The following is a 6,707-nucleotide window of genomic DNA, read 5'->3' as shown; positions in this document are numbered from 1 at the left end:
CCGAAATGGGCCCGGGCGGCGCCGCGCCGAAATGGGCCCGGGCGGCGCCGCGCCGAAATGGGCCCGGGCGGCGCCGCGCCGAAATGGGCCCGGGCGGCGCCGCGCCGAAATGGGCCCGGGCGGCGCCGCGCCGAAATGGGCCCGGGCGGCGCCGCGCCGAAATGGGCCCGGGCGGCGCCGCGCCGAAATGGGCCCGGGCGGCGCCGCGCCGAAATGGGCCCGGGCGGCGCCGCGCCGAAATGGGCCCGGGCGGCGCCGCGCCGAAATGGGCCCGGGCGGCGCCGCGCCGAAATGGGCCCGGGCGGCGCCGCGCCGAAATGGGCCCGGGCGGCGCCGCGCCGAAATGGGCCCGGGCGGCGCCGCGCCGAAATGGGCCCGGGCGGCGCCGCGCCGAAATGGGCCCGGGCGGCGCCGCGCCGAAATGGGCCCGGGCGGCGCCGCGCCGAAATGGGCCCGGGCGGCGCCGCGCCGAAATGGGCCCGGGCGGCGCCGCGCCGAAATGGGCCCCAACAGACTTATTCTTTAGACATGAAGCAGGTGACCCTGCTCACTCTCTAGGCACTACTGCACTTATGCGGTCAAGAAACATTACCCCACGGACTCCCAAAAACAACGTACCTGGCAACCCCTCATAAACATACCTCAAATATGTGAATTCCATGCACATAAAGCCTATAAGGCTTTATGGTCTAACGACTCGACAGACAGCAAACACACAGGCAAAAGCTCCAGAAATATAACAAACTGTCCCTAAACCTGAAACAGAATACCCCTTACATGCCCAATGCTGCCATTTTCAGATACATGCTCACACAGGGAGCCTCCATGATACATTTCTCCTAAACCACGCTCCATCACTTTGCCACCAAGGTTGTGACTTTGATAAGATTTGACATATAGGCAAAGTCTCAAAAAAAGCCCCGTAATTCTGCAAAAATCATAAGGGACCCAGAAACACAAAGCAAACACACAAAATAACATCACCATACTATCCGTAACACTGATATAACAATTACTCACCTGAGGAAGAGCTGCATGCAATACAGGCACCTACTACTAGATTGCTTTACTATGACAGATCCTACCAGTTGCCACCTCGAAAAGATATGCGTACCGGTTTCTACTTGAAAATGCATCAGTCCATAGACTCTGACCCACCTAAAGAACCCTGCAACTGACTGAAGGAAAAACAAAGCACTTACCCCAAAGAGCAGCCCAGGCAGAAGCAGCTCTCTGATGGTATACCTGCAACTCAGTTACTATTAGGTCCAACCTGGAACCTGAAGCCAATCACATGGGAAAGTGCAGGGGGAAAGCACAAAAAAAGCAGAAAGAGGAGGAGCAGCAGCTGTGGTTTTATTACCTTATTTATATGGCTTAGCTCAACAGCATGCAGAGGGCAGACAGGAGAACTGGGGTGTTTCTAGAAGCAACAATCCTCATGCTTTCGCTACAGCTTTGAATGTTGGAAGGACATTACCACCAAGCAAGTAACTGAAGCTTTTCCTGCTGGAATTAACTCAAACTTTTATTTATGTAGAAAGAAAAATCTAGGAGCAGAATAGATTACACGCCAAAAAAAAAGTCAATTCCATTCCACTCACAGGAAAAATCACTTACATCAGCAGGCTATCTGAGAACTAAAAGGCTATGCTGATGGGTCAAAACATACTACAGGACACTGGGGCCAGGCCCTCCGCTGCACCCACTTAAAACCCATCCCTACACTCACCAAGGTGCAACCCCAACCCAAACACAGACGCAGCATTTCAGCCTCAACACAGTTTTCGGAACTGATAGAAAGGACGCCTCATCCTCAGGGAGGCATGCTCAAGCTACACAGGACAGGGCTTCGGGCAACTCTTTGCCTACCAAAGACGACCGCCATCAGCACCTGCTTTGTTCAGATTCTAAAGACTAACATCACAGCCCACGTTGCCTGGGACACCTGATAAACAGAAGAGAAAGCAGCCATACCCTTTTCAAGCCATCCCTGCAAGTGTCGCTCCTCGATGATCTGCAACCTCTTCTCAAATCCTCAACCGCTTCTGTGGAGAGCCTGCCATGGCACCTGCAAAGTAAGACCCGTCGCAGTCACCTCATGCTACTTGGCAGTTCTGCTCCAATCCAGCTCAAACAGCCCGCCCTTCTCATGCTGCTCTTCAGAGTGCAGCTTGGCCCCACTCAGCCTGTGCGACACACCTGTGAAACAAAAAGAAAAGCATAGGCTGAAGCAGCATCCAAAGACACAGCACAGCTAGGACAGTTACTCTCATCTGCTGCCTTACCTCTGCCCCCTCACCTGCCCTCGAGGAAGATGCTTCCATCTGCTCTCTTAAGCCAGCTACAACACACCTCTGAAATATAAACAGGATTTTTACTGTACTTTGTGCAGTTAAGTAACTGCAGTGACAACTGCACCACTAAAGTAACTGCTAGATCTGCTCATCGCTCACCTTGCTAAAAGAAGCTGTGGTCAAGTCCTGTGTTGTACACTGTGTTTCAGCTTTAAGAACTGAAAACAGTCACAAGATAATCATTCAGCTGCCAGCATTAGCACCCAACCCTCAACAACACAAAGGGACCCCGTTTACAAGATTATCATTTCAAAACAGCAGCCCCCATACCTCAGCACACCTCAGAAGTAGATCAAGCCAGTCACCGAGCTGCCTACGGAGCGCTGAACAGTTCCAGAAGGAGCTCTTTCCTGCGACAGGTTCCTCCAAAGGTTTACACTCTACTGGGGACAGGAGAGAAATAAAAATAAAACTTTCAAAACCCCATATCTGTAAGCTTTCAAGATTCGACAGACCTCCTCAAGCACACTGTTCAAGCACTATGCAAACAGCTGCTCACAACCAGATATACTCTCCCCCCCCAACATGTGACAAACAACACTGAGATGACTGTGCTAGCTGCCCTTCAGTACGTGCCCAGAGGCAGACCAGATGTCTTCGCCAAAACAGTCCAGACAATGTATTAGTACACCCATGCACTGCCACGTTAGCTGTCATCACTAACTGCCAGGCAGGACAGCTCCAGACCAAACACATACACACACAGGAACGCCACAAACACTACAAACAAAGCACACAACACAAGGCGCGAGAAAAAGTGAGCCCCAGAGGGAAGCCCTATGGCAACAGCAAGTCACAACAGGTGCTTTGCACCAGACCCAAGGAGAGGCTCAAATGTCACGACACGCGACTGGAAGCAACTGCCAGAACTGGGGTGATGGAGGCCGAAAAAGCCTGCCTTCAAGACATCAGACCAGAAGGATGGGGACTGAAAACCCCATAAGATGACGCTTAGGAATTCAATTCCCAAGCAAGAGCTCCTGATGCGGCCCAGATGACTTCTGCAAGAGTGAGGATGGAAACAGATGCGATCTCAAACCGAATATGATGCACAAGACCTGAAACAGATCTGCTCTTTAAGCAGCGACTGCAAGACAAGAAGTGCTCGGATCAGAGCCACGATGACAAAACAAGCACTGAGGCCCTTCAGCACCGCTACCAAGTCGCCTGTCTGGTCAGTCCAGTGTAAAAAGCTAGGAGGATATCAAGACCTAAGAAGCACAGAACAGACATTGCAGAAGCAGCACTACAGGACAGACGAACAGAAGGAAACTGTCCTGCCTGGCGCACGCACTCACGCTACAAAATAATCCCGCTGCTTCTATTAGCCCGGTGACCCAGCCACAAGCAGCCTGAACGTGACCCAGCCTGAACCACCCTCACCGTGGAACCAAGTCTAGTCAGCCAGCAGGCACCATGCTCCTCTGGCTCCCAGCTCCCATTAGCCACCCCAGATACGCAAATACCAGGTGCCCCCCAACTTAGCTCTCAGGTTGTTGCATGGTAAATTCCCTCCGCCTCAAGAAATGCACAGGCACTGATTGTCATCTTAGTCAATTGCCAGGCTCATCATCAGCTGCAAAAACAGAGTAACAGCATTCACTAGCACGCTGGCCCCATTGCTCACCTTCTCCACAATGCTGACTACTGCTGATGCAACATACGGTTCTGCTCACCTGTTCCTCTCCAAATCCAAGCTCCAACAGTGCAACCAGTATCATCCACACCACCTGGGAAAACAAAGGGATTAAATGATCGTTGCGTTCACAACACATCACCCAATTGTGTTTTTTTTTTGTTATTGTTGTTTTTTTGTGTGTGTGTTTCCTTTATTTATTTATTTTTTAGTCTGCTTTAGCTCAACAGCATGCAGAGTGCAAACAAGAAAACCGGGGTGTTTCTAGAAACAACAATCCCCATGCTTTTGCTGCAGCTTTGAATATTAAAAGGACAATACGACCCAGCAAGTAACTGGAACTTTCTTACCTGGAATTAGCTCAAAGTTTTCTTCACATTGAAAGAAAAATCTAGGAGCAGAACAGATTATACACCAACAAAATTGATTCCATTTCATCCCCAGAAAAAAATCACATACTCTCATCCTCTCCTGTACCTCAGCCGCTTGCCTATCCCACGTGGCACATGCTTCCATCTGTTCTCTTTACCCACTTATAGCACCTCTAAAAGGCAAACTGGAATTTTACTCTATTGGATGTAGGAAAATAACTGCAGTGAGAACTGCGCCCCAAAAACAACAGTTACCTCTGCTCATCGCGCACCAGAATCACTGCAGAGGCAGCTCGGGTCAAGACATCCTGCACTGCGCACTGCATTTCACCCTGAACAAAGGAAAAACACAGGCAGAAGATAAACATTCAGCTGACAGCAGTAGCACCCATCCCTCAACAACAAAAGGGACCCCATCTTTAGTTTTATCCTTTCAAAACAACAGGCCACTTGCCTCGGTACCTGCAAATTAGGTCCAAGCTTGCAAGGAGCGGCCAGCATCACCCACGCCACCTGGGAACACAAAAGGACAAAATGACCACTGTGCTTGCAAGCAACCACCTGCCACACTGCTCCTCTATCCCACACAGCCTCACCTCGGACCCTCACAGGGAAACACCTGAATGTCTTCCCTTCGCTTCGGATAAGGGATGACCAGGCTGACAACACTCACCTTCCCTCAGTGCTTCGTGACATGAGGATTTCCCTTCCCTGTCCACGACTGCACAAAGCACCTGTGGAGACGAGAGAAAAGCACACTCTGAGGCACCTCACAACCACAGCGTACCTGCTGCAATACCTCTCTCTTCCCAGTTCCTTTACTTCAGTTGCTCAACAGCTCTAACTCAGATTCTTCGCTCACAGCACCACAGCAGATTCTGCCCGGGCCACACAACATACGCTACACAAGCTACATTGCTTAGGACACACAAGCTGGAACGTTCCCGCCCAACAATCAGTCACATCGCACAGGATGGGTGCCGCATACTCCTAGAAACCAAAACTACCAGTCCTGAGCAGCTCCCAACCTCCACCTGCCTACCACGTTCAGCACACTAACTGTTTACCCCTCAGAAAACCAGAAACTTAGAACATACACACACACAAACAAAAAAAAAAAAACACAACTCCACAAACGCCAAAAAGACATGCACACACAGCAACCCCGGCAGGAGTAATCACAGACTTACCCTTTGCAGATGAAAAAGGTGACTCTGATACAACCCTGCTCAGTCTCTTGGTAATGCTGCATCTACGCTGCCAAGCCACATGTAGCATGTAATCAAGCTGGTGTAACTCTCGAGGGGACTAAAACAACAGGTTTTAAACATGTAGAGATTAAAATATAGCTCAAAAACAGGAGATTATGCGGCCATCCTAAAAAAAAGTGAGCCAGCAGCCTCTACTAAATATCCCTCTATTTCAAGCACTTAGAGATCTAGAATTCTAACCACTTAGAAATCCAGAAATCCATAGACTCCAGCCTGCCTAGAGAACCCTGCAACTGACTGAAGGAAACACAAAGCGCTGCCCCCAAAGAGCAGCCCAGGCAGAAGGAGCTCTCTGATGCCATGCCTGGGGCTCATATACCTTTTGGCCCCGCCCAGCACCCAAACCCAATCACCTGGGAAAGGGGAGGGGCAAAGCACAAGAAAGTAGAAATAGAACAAGAGAAGTAGCTGTTTTTCTTTTTGTTTCTTTTTTAAAATAAACTTTATCTCAAAAGCATGCAGAGAGCAGACCAAATATTTGCAGTGATTCTAGAAGCAAAAACCGCCTTTGGCTTATTCTGCAGGTTTTAATATTGAATTGACAATATCACCACGCTAATAACTGAAACTTTTTGAACTGCAATTAGTTTACACAGGCTCATCCCCATCTGTAAACACAGAGAACCAGCATTCACTACCATGCAAGCCCTAATAACCACGTCCTGCACAACGCACACTACAACTAATTCAACATACCATTGTGCAATACTTCTCTGTTCCCGGTTCCTTTACCTCACCTGCTCAGTAGCACCACCTGAGTAATGGGCCCGGGCGGCGCCGCGCCGAAATGGGCCCGGGCGGCGCCGCGCCGAAATGGGCCCGGGCGGCGCCGCGCCGAAATGGGCCCGGGCGGCGCCGCGCCGAAATGGGCCCGGGCGGCGCCGCGCCGAAATGGGCCCGGGCGGCGCCGCGCCGAAATGGGCCCGGGCGGCGCCGCGCCGAAATGGGCCCGGGCGGCGCCGCGCCGAAATGGGCCCGGGCGGCGCCGCGCCGAAATGGGCCCGGGCGGCGCCGCGCCGAAATGGGCCCGGGCGGCGCCGCGCCGAAATGGGCCCGGGCGGCGCCGCGCCGA

General features: G+C 51.6%; 1 long non-coding RNA gene across 13 annotated transcripts; it reads right to left on the bottom strand.

The window, feature by feature from the left end:
* Positions 1 to 624: 624 nt before the first annotated feature.
* Positions 625 to 5,740, bottom strand: LOC311420688. 13 transcript variants are annotated; one of them, XR_014684469.1, is made up of 9 exons: positions 5,555 to 5,740; positions 5,038 to 5,098; positions 4,034 to 4,087; positions 3,839 to 3,959; positions 2,628 to 2,740; positions 2,457 to 2,515; positions 2,289 to 2,357; positions 1,978 to 2,071; positions 625 to 1,509 (listed from the first exon to the last, which is right to left on the bottom strand). It is a non-coding gene; the product is annotated as an uncharacterized lncRNA (long non-coding RNA). The 13 variants fall into 13 exon arrangements; XR_014684470.1 differs by having other exon boundaries at positions 625 to 1,506; XR_014684471.1 differs by having other exon boundaries at positions 2,303 to 2,357.
* Between the last annotated feature and the right edge of the window lie 967 nt (positions 5,741 to 6,707).

The sequence above is a fragment of the Aythya ferina genome (assembly GCF_964211825.1).
Source record: "Aythya ferina genome assembly, chromosome: 18".
Classification (NCBI taxonomy): domain Eukaryota; kingdom Metazoa; phylum Chordata; class Aves; order Anseriformes; family Anatidae; genus Aythya; species Aythya ferina.
Note: the sequence above shows the minus strand (reverse complement) of the source record. Positions and strands in the feature narration are given on the sequence as shown.